General features: G+C 46.9%; 1 non-coding gene across 1 annotated transcript; it reads right to left on the bottom strand.

The window, feature by feature from the left end:
* Window positions 1-7,487: 7,487 nt before the first annotated feature.
* LOC126032988 (U6 spliceosomal RNA) lies at window positions 7,488-7,594 on the bottom strand. The gene has a single exon (XR_007504145.1). It is a non-coding gene; the product is annotated as a U6 spliceosomal RNA (small nuclear RNA).
* Between the last annotated feature and the right edge of the window lie 1,796 nt (window positions 7,595-9,390).

Below are 9,390 nucleotides of genomic sequence, written 5' to 3'. Positions count from 1 at the left end.
CAAATAGATTGTAATAAAAAGCAGGCTGCTTTAGCTATTTCAGAAGTCATAGGAACTGCCCACATAAAATTAGAATATGTGTCAATAATCACATAAAGATATGGTTTGTTTGGGAAGAAATTAACATGAGTCACATCCATTTGCCATAATTCATTTGTCCTCAAACTCTGAAGATCAGCTTCTGCCACATGAGGTTTGCATTGCATAGATCAAACAACTCCAAATAATAGGTCTGGCTTGTCTTAGTGGGATAAGATATTGTTGGACATTTGTGTGTTTAGACATTTGTGTGTGTGACAGACATTATGTTCTTTCCCTGTGACATAAATATTGCATTGTCAAGTGATCAGCTAATTCATTTCCTAAAGTCATTAATCAGGGAGAACAGAATAAGATTTCATATGTGTGATGAAAATAGGTTCTGAGTGTCTTTGTAACATGGCTTGCAGTTGTAGCAAATATTGTACCACAGGGTTGTATGCATTTATGGATGCAGTGACAATTTCCAGGGAAAGTTCAATAATGTAGTCTGAGTCATTCACAATACCACACACAATATTACACATGTGAGAGTAGATAAATTATGGTGGCAAGTTCAACTTGTGCAGAGATGTGATTAGTACACACTACTGTGGTCAGGAATAGGCCAATGATCACACATCATCATTCCCTAATGATAAGCCATAAAAAGGCCCAAGTTCAATACCTGGCATTCCATCTAGTTCCCTGAGCCTGCCAGAGTGATTTCTGAGTGCAGGGCCAGGAGTAACCCATGAGTACTGCCAGGTATGACTCAAAAAGCAAAAAAAAGTACTGACACATGGTTGGTGAGTTAGTCATTCCTTGAGGTAAAATAATCCATTAAAATCTGCACATATAGGGCCCAGAGAGATAGCACAGCAGTGTTTGCCTTGCAAGCAGCTGATCCAGGACCAAAGGTGGTTGGTTCAAATCCCGGTGTCCCATATGGTCCCCCGTGCCTGCCAGGAGCTATTTCTGAGCAGACAGCCAGGAGTAACCTCTGAGCACCGCTGGGTGTGACCTAAAAACCAAAAAAAAAAAAAATCTGCACATAGGTGCTGATGATTTAAAGAAGGAATGGAGGATGCAAATCATTTATGGTCATTTAGGTGAATAGGGATATTGTAAAAAAATAGTCCTTAAAGTCTTTCACTAGCAGATACCAATTTTTGTGAATCACTGCAAGAGAAAGAAGGCTGGGTTGGAAGGTTCCCATTGGAATAATTGTAGCAATTACATTACACAGTCAATCAATAGTTGCCATTTTCTTTATTTTTTTGGTAGTACAAAGACAGGAGAACTTCATTCTGATAAAGATGTTTTTATAATGCCCTAATTTCATTTGTTTCTCTATTAAATTTCTAAGTGTCTTAGCTTCACTTCATTAAGGGGCCACTGGGGGTTCCAAGCTGCTTGGTTAGAGTTCCACTGAATGCAGACTGGTGATGGGTGCTTGCCTCAGTGACCCCAATTAGAAAATGTTAGTCCTCTGAATTATGAACTAAAGAAGTGGCAGGTGAATTTATGGGAGGAGGAATCATGAACTCAGCATGGCATTGGGGCATGGGAGCCACATAAGGTTGGCGTGTGACTATATTTCCTTCTGTGGCAATGCCTTTCAGCTGTCGAGCACTCTGTCGGATGAAGGAAGAAGGCATATTGCCTATTCCTTGCAAGCCATAAGGAATCTCCTGCAGAGCCCAACTATGAGGCTATTAATGAATGAATATGATGGTTACATCTTCTTCTGTATCAATAACAACCTCTAAATTGCTTGCCATCAATTTCTAGAGGAATTACTGGACATGCAGTCTCATGTAGGCTACAGGTGAATGCCACCAGAGGGGTCTGTAGAAGCTGCTAGAGGTTGGTGCTGCCAAATCCTTCATTTTTGGGCAATTGGAGTGGTGGGCATGACAAATGGGAGAAGCAAGAGTTATGTCATGCACTCTCCATTTTTAAATGTTCAAATCATCAGGACCATTATTTCAATGATCAGTTCTCCCTCATAATCTGGATCTATTATGCCCATGTGAATATTAATGCCCTTTGTTGTTATGCTGTTTCTACCTAACAGCAGACATACTATGTCTGGTGGTATCAGTCCCTTAATGCCTGGATGTAATTTGTTTGGGCATTGCACTGAAGTCACGGTTATATCATTTAGGCAAGGTATGTTTAGGGCAAGCACTTCCTGCAGTAGCTAGCTATAATGAGTTTATGGATTGTAGGTCTACATGACTTGGTGCCCCATATTTTGTGGGGCTTGGGAGTAGGCCCCCTGCCTAGTCTCCCAACATTTGTTGAACACTAGTAGGGCAATCTCTTGCCCAATGATTCCCTCCATCGCATCATGGAAATGATCCAGGTGGCATGGTCTGGGTGGCGGTCTAGCCTTGCATTCCCTCCTATAGTGTATGAATTTACCACATTTGAAACAGCTACCCTAGTTTGAGTAGTCTAGGGCTGTCCTCTGTTTACATTCCAGGCATATCAGCATCTCTTGCCCAGTGATTGCCTCTAATACATTTAGGGCAAGGTCCAGATAGTGGCCTTGAGACTGCACCGTTGGGTGGGGCTCTAAAATCTTTTCGTTGGTATCCTGGTCTCTAGCCTGTCTCTGGACCAATAAGCCTCAAGGACATTTACTCATGCATGATGGAAAATGGAACCAATGTTTTGGAATGCCTTAAGGAATCACATCACATCTTCCCTTTCTCTTATTGGCCTCAGTGTGGACTAGCAATCCTCATTTGCATTCTCGAATGTCAGCTGTTTGATTAAATGATCCTGGACTTTCTTTCCATTCATCTACCTCCTTAGTGCTTTTGACAGTTTACAGATGAACTGGGCAACTGGTTCTGTAAACCCCTGATAAGATTTTGTAAAACTGCCCTTGAATTCAGAGTCCATGTCTATTTTCTCCCACATATCTAAAGCTATTTCTCTTATGTAAATCAGTATTGTGTGGGGTAGTATTACCAGCATCTTTGATTTTTCATATTCTCCTCCCAAAGCATATTTAAGGTTATTCTTATCCCATACAACCTCCTGCCTAATTTTCTCAGATTATGTACTTTAGCTTTTGCACCTCGCTGAACCACATATACCATTGTAAGTATTGTGATGGGCTCAGGCATACTTTGGCCATGATCTAAAAGTTGTATGGGGTCCAAAGTGCTTTTTTGCGCTTTCTTTCTTTCTTTCCAACCAAAAAAAAAAAAAAAAGAAAATCCAGGAGACCGAAAGTGATTTTGTTCACAATGGGATCAGGGCCTTAATATAAGATGGGACCATTGCTGAAACCACTGGAAAATTAAGTTGAATAGCCAGACAAACATACTTGTTCCAATGTCAAACTGTTTGGTTTATCAACTGTTCTAACTGTTCAGTGGGCCAACTGCCAGAGTCTGCAGGGAACTTCAGTTTGTGGGAGGCCAAGTAGGCAAGAGTCTGACAATATACCTCAAGCCTTTTCCTTTTTCTTTCTTTCTTTCTTTTTCTTTCTTTCTTTCTTCTTTCTTTCTTTCTTTCTTTCCTTCTCTCGTTCTCTCTTTCATTTTCTTTCTTTCTTTCTTTCTTTCTTTCTTTCTTCTTTCTTTCTTTCTTTCTTTCCTTCTTTCTTCCTTTCTTTCTTTCTTTCTTTCTTCTCTCTCTCTCTCTCTCTCTCTCTCTCTCTCTCTCTCTTTTTTTGGCTTTTGGGTCACACCTGGCAGCACTCAGGGGTTACTCCTGGCTCCACACTCAGAAAATAGCTCCTGGCAGGCTCAGGGGACCATATGGGATGCCAGGATTCAAATCAGCATCCTTTTGCATGCAAGGCAAATGCCTTACCTCATGTTATCTCTCCGGTCCCATCAAGCCTTTTCTAATAGAGACCCTAGGGGCCTTATGACAAACCCTTAGGCCAGGAGAAAGAGAAAGAGGGGGAGAGCTGCTGAGTGATTACCAACTGGGAGAGACTATGAGTGTCGCCTGTGTATGTTTTTCTACTGTACTGTGTCCTGAACCTCTTCTGAGTGGGCCGAGAAGGGCCCAGCAAAATCTCTCTCCTAGAGGCTCCAGAAGAGCACGGCCGCTCCACTTCACTTCGTGGCCATGTGCTCTTTCTAGTGAATGAACCCCACCATAACATGCAGAAAAGATCACACTACAAGTGTGACAATGGGGAAACCTCTCAAACACCATGCACAGAGAATGAAGATGATAGCTCTGATGACACAAAAAATACAAACCATATGATTAACCTCTCAGATAAGTTTAGAATAGAAATATGGAGGATCCGCCTGGAAATCAAAGAAAATATAGCTCTAGCTGAACAGAACACAAAGACAGAAATCAGAAAACTCCAAACTGAAATAACAGATCTGAAAAACACAGTAGCTCAACTAAAAAACTCAGTGGACAGCCTCTCCAGAAGGGTAACAACAGCTGAGGACAGAATCAGTGAACTGGAAGATCAAATGCAGAGAAAGAGGGAGAGAGAGCTGGGTTTGGGACAAGGGTAAGGTCAGACTGAAGGCCAGGTAAAAGGAACAGGTATACAAAGTAAAGGATAAACCATCCAAAAAGATACAGCTGAAGGTCTGTCAAAATCAGAGAGAAAAGCTGTAGCCAGGAATAGAAACAGTTCAACCAAATTGCTTCTCACACAGCCTCTCCAAACTGCCATCAACTTACATTCATAGTACATCCACACTGCCATGGGCCCTCAGTCATGGCTGGAAGTGAGGTCCCGGGATGCAGATCAAGGGAGCCCACTGCTGTCCCCAAGAGTCCCAGCTTTCCTGCCAGTGATCAGGGTCAATGCCACATAGAGCATGGGGGAGAGGGGAGGAGTTTGCATCCCCTGTTCAGGCTTCAGGGGAGAGAAAGGATAAAGGTCAGGAACTAACCTTTAACATGGCACCCCGGGTCTTCCCTGGAAGACTGCAGAGTGAGCTTTGGGCAGACCCAGGTGACACTGTAAGCAACTGAAAACCTCTCACCTCAGACAGTTTTGGTGGTCTCCCAGGCCCCGTAGGCAGCAGGGGTGCAGCCTGGGGGGGGGGGGGTGAGGAAGAGCTGCTGCTGCTCAGAGCTGTGGTAAAGGGCAGATGAGCCCACACCTGAGTAGGCAGGCATGCAGCCACTTCCAGTGAAAAAGTGCAGATTCCAGCCAGTACATCAAAGTGCCTCTCATCTCTGGCACCTGGAGCTCCAGCTGGGGTGGGGGTGGGGATAGAGTGGGAGGAGCAGAAGGCAAGCCGGACTGGAGGGCTAGAAGGGGAGAGGAGAGGAGAGGAGAGAAGAGGAGGGGAGGCAAGAGGGAGAGGAGGGGAGGGGAAAGGAGAGGAAAAGAGGGGACATACATATGTGTGCATAGGTATGTGTACATATATGTACCTTGCGTATACATTTGTGTGCATGAGTATGCAAGCGTCTTGTGAGTGTATGCTGCTGTGTGCACATGTATGTGTGTCTTTGTATGTGCATGTGTGGGAATGTTTGTAAGTGTGTGCATAGTGGGTGAACATGGGGCTAGGGGTGCTGCCACCTACCCACTCCTTTAGTCAGACTGTTCAGCTCCCATTGCCCCTCTTTCACCACCCCCATTTCAAAGCCTACACCCCCTTTCACATTAGTTCACACACCCTTGTGCCTTCCTGGGTATTCCTCCTGGGCTCAAACTATTTGAGCCCAACAATGCAGAAGCTTCTAGAAGGTGCTTTCTCTGCTTCTGGGAGGCCTGGGGTGCTCCCTTGGGGTAGTCTGTTTCCCATTAATGGGGAAGCTGACAGGGCCATGAAAACAGCCCATGATCTCACACAGAGAGCCGATGGGTCCTATTTAGGTGCTCAGGCTCCCCTGGCGTGCTGGGGAGCAACAACCCCCCTTGCCCAGTACAGTGAAGGCACAGACACACCCACTGCACCACTGCAGCCTAGTGATCTTCATTCCTGGGATGTTTCTGTATCCCCCCCCCCCCCGCCCCAGCACCTCCCTCACTGCCCTCCTCCTCCTCTCCTCTCTGTCTTCCTCTTCTCCCTTTCCCTCTCCTCCTCCCCTCCTTCACTTCCTTGCTCTTCCACCCCATTCTCCTTCCTCCCCTGTTCTCCTCCCCTCTCTTTCCCCTCCCCTTCTTCCTCCTCCTATTCTCCTTCCTCTCTCTTTACATTCTTCCTCCCTTCCCCTCTTCTTTTCTTCCCCTCTCCCCTTCCCCTTTCACCCCCTTCTCCCTCCCCCTTTATCCTTCTCCTTTCTCTTCCTTCCTTCCTTCTCTCCTTCCTTTCCAACTCTCCTCTTTTTCTCCTTTCCCTTCCCCACCTTCCTCTCCTCCTAGTACTCCCCTCTCCACTCTCCCCTTACTTCTCTCTCCTGCAGGTGCACCCACTCCTGAGAGCACCTCTCCTGTACACAGGGAGGGGAAGGAACCAGGAGTGAATCAGTTTTCTCTTTCGGAAGCTTAATGGGCCTGAGTGGCTGCTGCAGGTCCTGTGCCGGGGAGTTCCAGAGCCACGTGCTCCTCCCATTGATTCACTTGCCTTCCAGGTCCCCAAAGAAACCTAGGGTCCAGAAGCAAACCCAGAGTTTGCATCCTTTCTGCAGAGATCCCTGATCTGACACTCAGGATGTGGGGGTAGCCCCGATGGTTCTGGGATCAGTAGGGAAGTGGTCCACACGTGCAAGTGAAGGGTGTTTTCCAAATTCAGAGTGCACCCAGCAGCAAGCCTAGTTTCCCAGATGTGTGCTGTGGAGAGGCAAAATTTCCCAGATGTGCTCTGAGGGGGAACCCGTGGTGACAGGTATGCAGGATAGACTTGATCAGAACAGGTGTCACTATAGCCAGGTAGCAAAGAGTCCCTGTCAATGGGACACAGAGGACACTCCATGTTATGAGATGCTTTTGGACATGGGGCATGCCACATCAGCAGTTGGGGCTGGAACCTGCCATTCCAAGTGTGCGAATGGCCCACAATCCACAGAGCTCACAGGCTCCAGTATGGGGACTTTCTACGAGTTTCTAGACCTGGAATGTCAGTGGCACTTTGTGGATTCCATCAAAGGGTCTGAGTCCTTACAAGACCAGATGGCTGAGAGTTCGAGAGAGTTCTGAGACAGACAATTCTGATAGAGTCTAGAGAGTTCTGAGAGAGTGAGTAATTAGACTATTTTCAGAGTTCTGAGGCATTTATGAGAGTTCTGAGAGAATTCTGAGACAGTTTTGTGAGATGCTGAGAGTTCTGAGAGAATTCTGAGAGAGTTCTGAGAAAACACTGAGGGTCCAGAGAGAGTTCTTAGAGAACTCTAAGAGTTCTGAGACAATTCTGAGACAGTTTTGAGAATTCTGAGACAGATCTGAGACAGTTTTGAGAGAATTCTTCAAGTTTTTGGATAATTTACGGAGAATACTGAGACAATTTTGAGAGTTCTGAAACAATTATGAGAATTCTGTTCTGAAAGAATTCTGAGATAGTTCTTTTTTTTTTAATATGAAATGCTTCACGAATTTGCATGTCATCCTTGCACAGGGGCCATGCTAATCTTCTCTGTATCGTTCCAATTTTAGTATATGTGCTGCCAAAGTGAGCACTTTGAGATAGTTCTGAAAGAGTTCTTAGAGAATTCTGAGGAAGTTCTGAAAGTGTTAATGAGAGAATACTGAAACAATTTTGTTCTGAGATAATTCTAAATGAGTTCTGATATAATATTGAGAGTCTGAGAGAATTCTGAGACAGTTCTGAGAGAGTTCTGATTCTAAGACAATTCTTTTTTTGTTTGTTTGTTTTTTGGGTCACACCTGGCAGCACTCAGAGGTCACTCCTGGCTCTATGCTCAGAAATGGCTCCTGCAGGCTCGGGGGACCAAATGGGATGCCAGGATTGGAACCATCGTCCTTCTGCATGCAAGGCAAATGCCTTACCTCCATGCTATCTCTCTGGCCCCCATCTAAGACAATTCTGAGAGAGGACTGAGAAGACTGAGATAATTCTTAGAGTTCTGAGAGTTCTGGCCAAGTGGACACAGACCCAGTGGATACTGCAGAAGGGGTCCACAGGAGATGAGCCCTTGCCACTTTGTGAGCTCAGCTAGGAAGATCAGGTGCCTCTGACCCCAAGGGCTTAGGTGTCCTGAGACTTGTTGAGGGACATCTGCACCTTGATTCAGTCCTACAGACTTGTGTGTTTGGGTCTCTGTCAGGTCTGGAGTCTCTCTCCATGCCCTGACTGGCACCTGGCAGAGAGACTCCCAAACCTGACAGAGACCCAAAGGCAGGCACTTACTCGCATGCATGCTAGGACACAGCACACAGACACAGGTGCATATAGGAGCTGCCATTTCCATGGAGACGATTCTCCACCCTAGCTGAGGGGAAACCTGGGCAGGAGTTTCCACAGGTAACTTAGGCTCAACTACCTCCCCACGGGTTCAAAGCTTGCGCGCTGCTCTGGAGGTGGAGGGGTGGGGGGTCTGCGTATGCAGTGAAGAGGTTCAGGTCAAGTGGTGCGATGGTGCCATCTGGTGGGTACATTGTATATTGCAACCCCTCGCCCCCCATCCTATCAGGGCAGCATCTCTCTTACCTCATAGCAGGGAGACCCCCATCCCAGCACCACAGTCTTGGTGGCTCTCTGGTAACTGAGAAATTCAAGGTGCCTTCCATGGGGATTTCAGCTCTGCCCTTGTCCCAGTGGGCCCTGAGTCACGCTGACAGCAGCCAGGCTCCACCTGTCCTGGGGCTCCTTTCTGGAGCTCCTGCAGCTCACCTAGTGCCGAGCGAGTTATCCCATCCCAGGAAGTTCTCTCTCTTGGAGTCACCATGTGGGACTATGGTAAGGTGTGGTAACATGTTCTGTCCCCCAGTTCCCTGCTTGCCACCTCTTCATGGGGCCCCATGTGCCAGGGAGACCGATAGGGCACCTGACCACAGGGCCAAAGTGTGCCCTGCTAGGCTGAATCAGGATGCGCCCTCTAATTGCACTGAACCTTCCACATGCTCTGGGTTCCAGTGAACAGCTGAGTGGGGCCCCAGCACTTGGCTGTGTGAGGGGTGTTTTCTCTCTTGCTGGGGAAGTGGTTCCTGGTATGCGAGTGACCAAGGCCAGGGGAATAATATGACTGAGAGGAGGCAAAGGGTGGTGAAATGAAGAGGATGTGCCATCAGGAGACGGTGTGCTGTCAGGAGGGGGCTTGGAGCATCTCCAGATCCTCTGAGCCACCACCTCTTGTCCAGTTCAGGGAAAAACCTCAGGGCCTGTGTTAGTGTTGACCTCGACGGGTGTCCAAGTGGGAGTCCGGAGAGGAGAGCAATCCCAGGACTTGGACACATTGTGCATATGTGAAGATGGGAGATGGGGAAAGGGCAGCAGCAGGGTCACCGCACCCCAA

The sequence above is a fragment of the Suncus etruscus genome, chromosome 16 (genome assembly GCF_024139225.1).
Source record: "Suncus etruscus isolate mSunEtr1 chromosome 16, mSunEtr1.pri.cur, whole genome shotgun sequence".
NCBI lineage: Eukaryota > Metazoa > Chordata > Mammalia > Eulipotyphla > Soricidae > Suncus > Suncus etruscus.
Note: the sequence above shows the minus strand (reverse complement) of the source record. Positions and strands in the feature narration are given on the sequence as shown.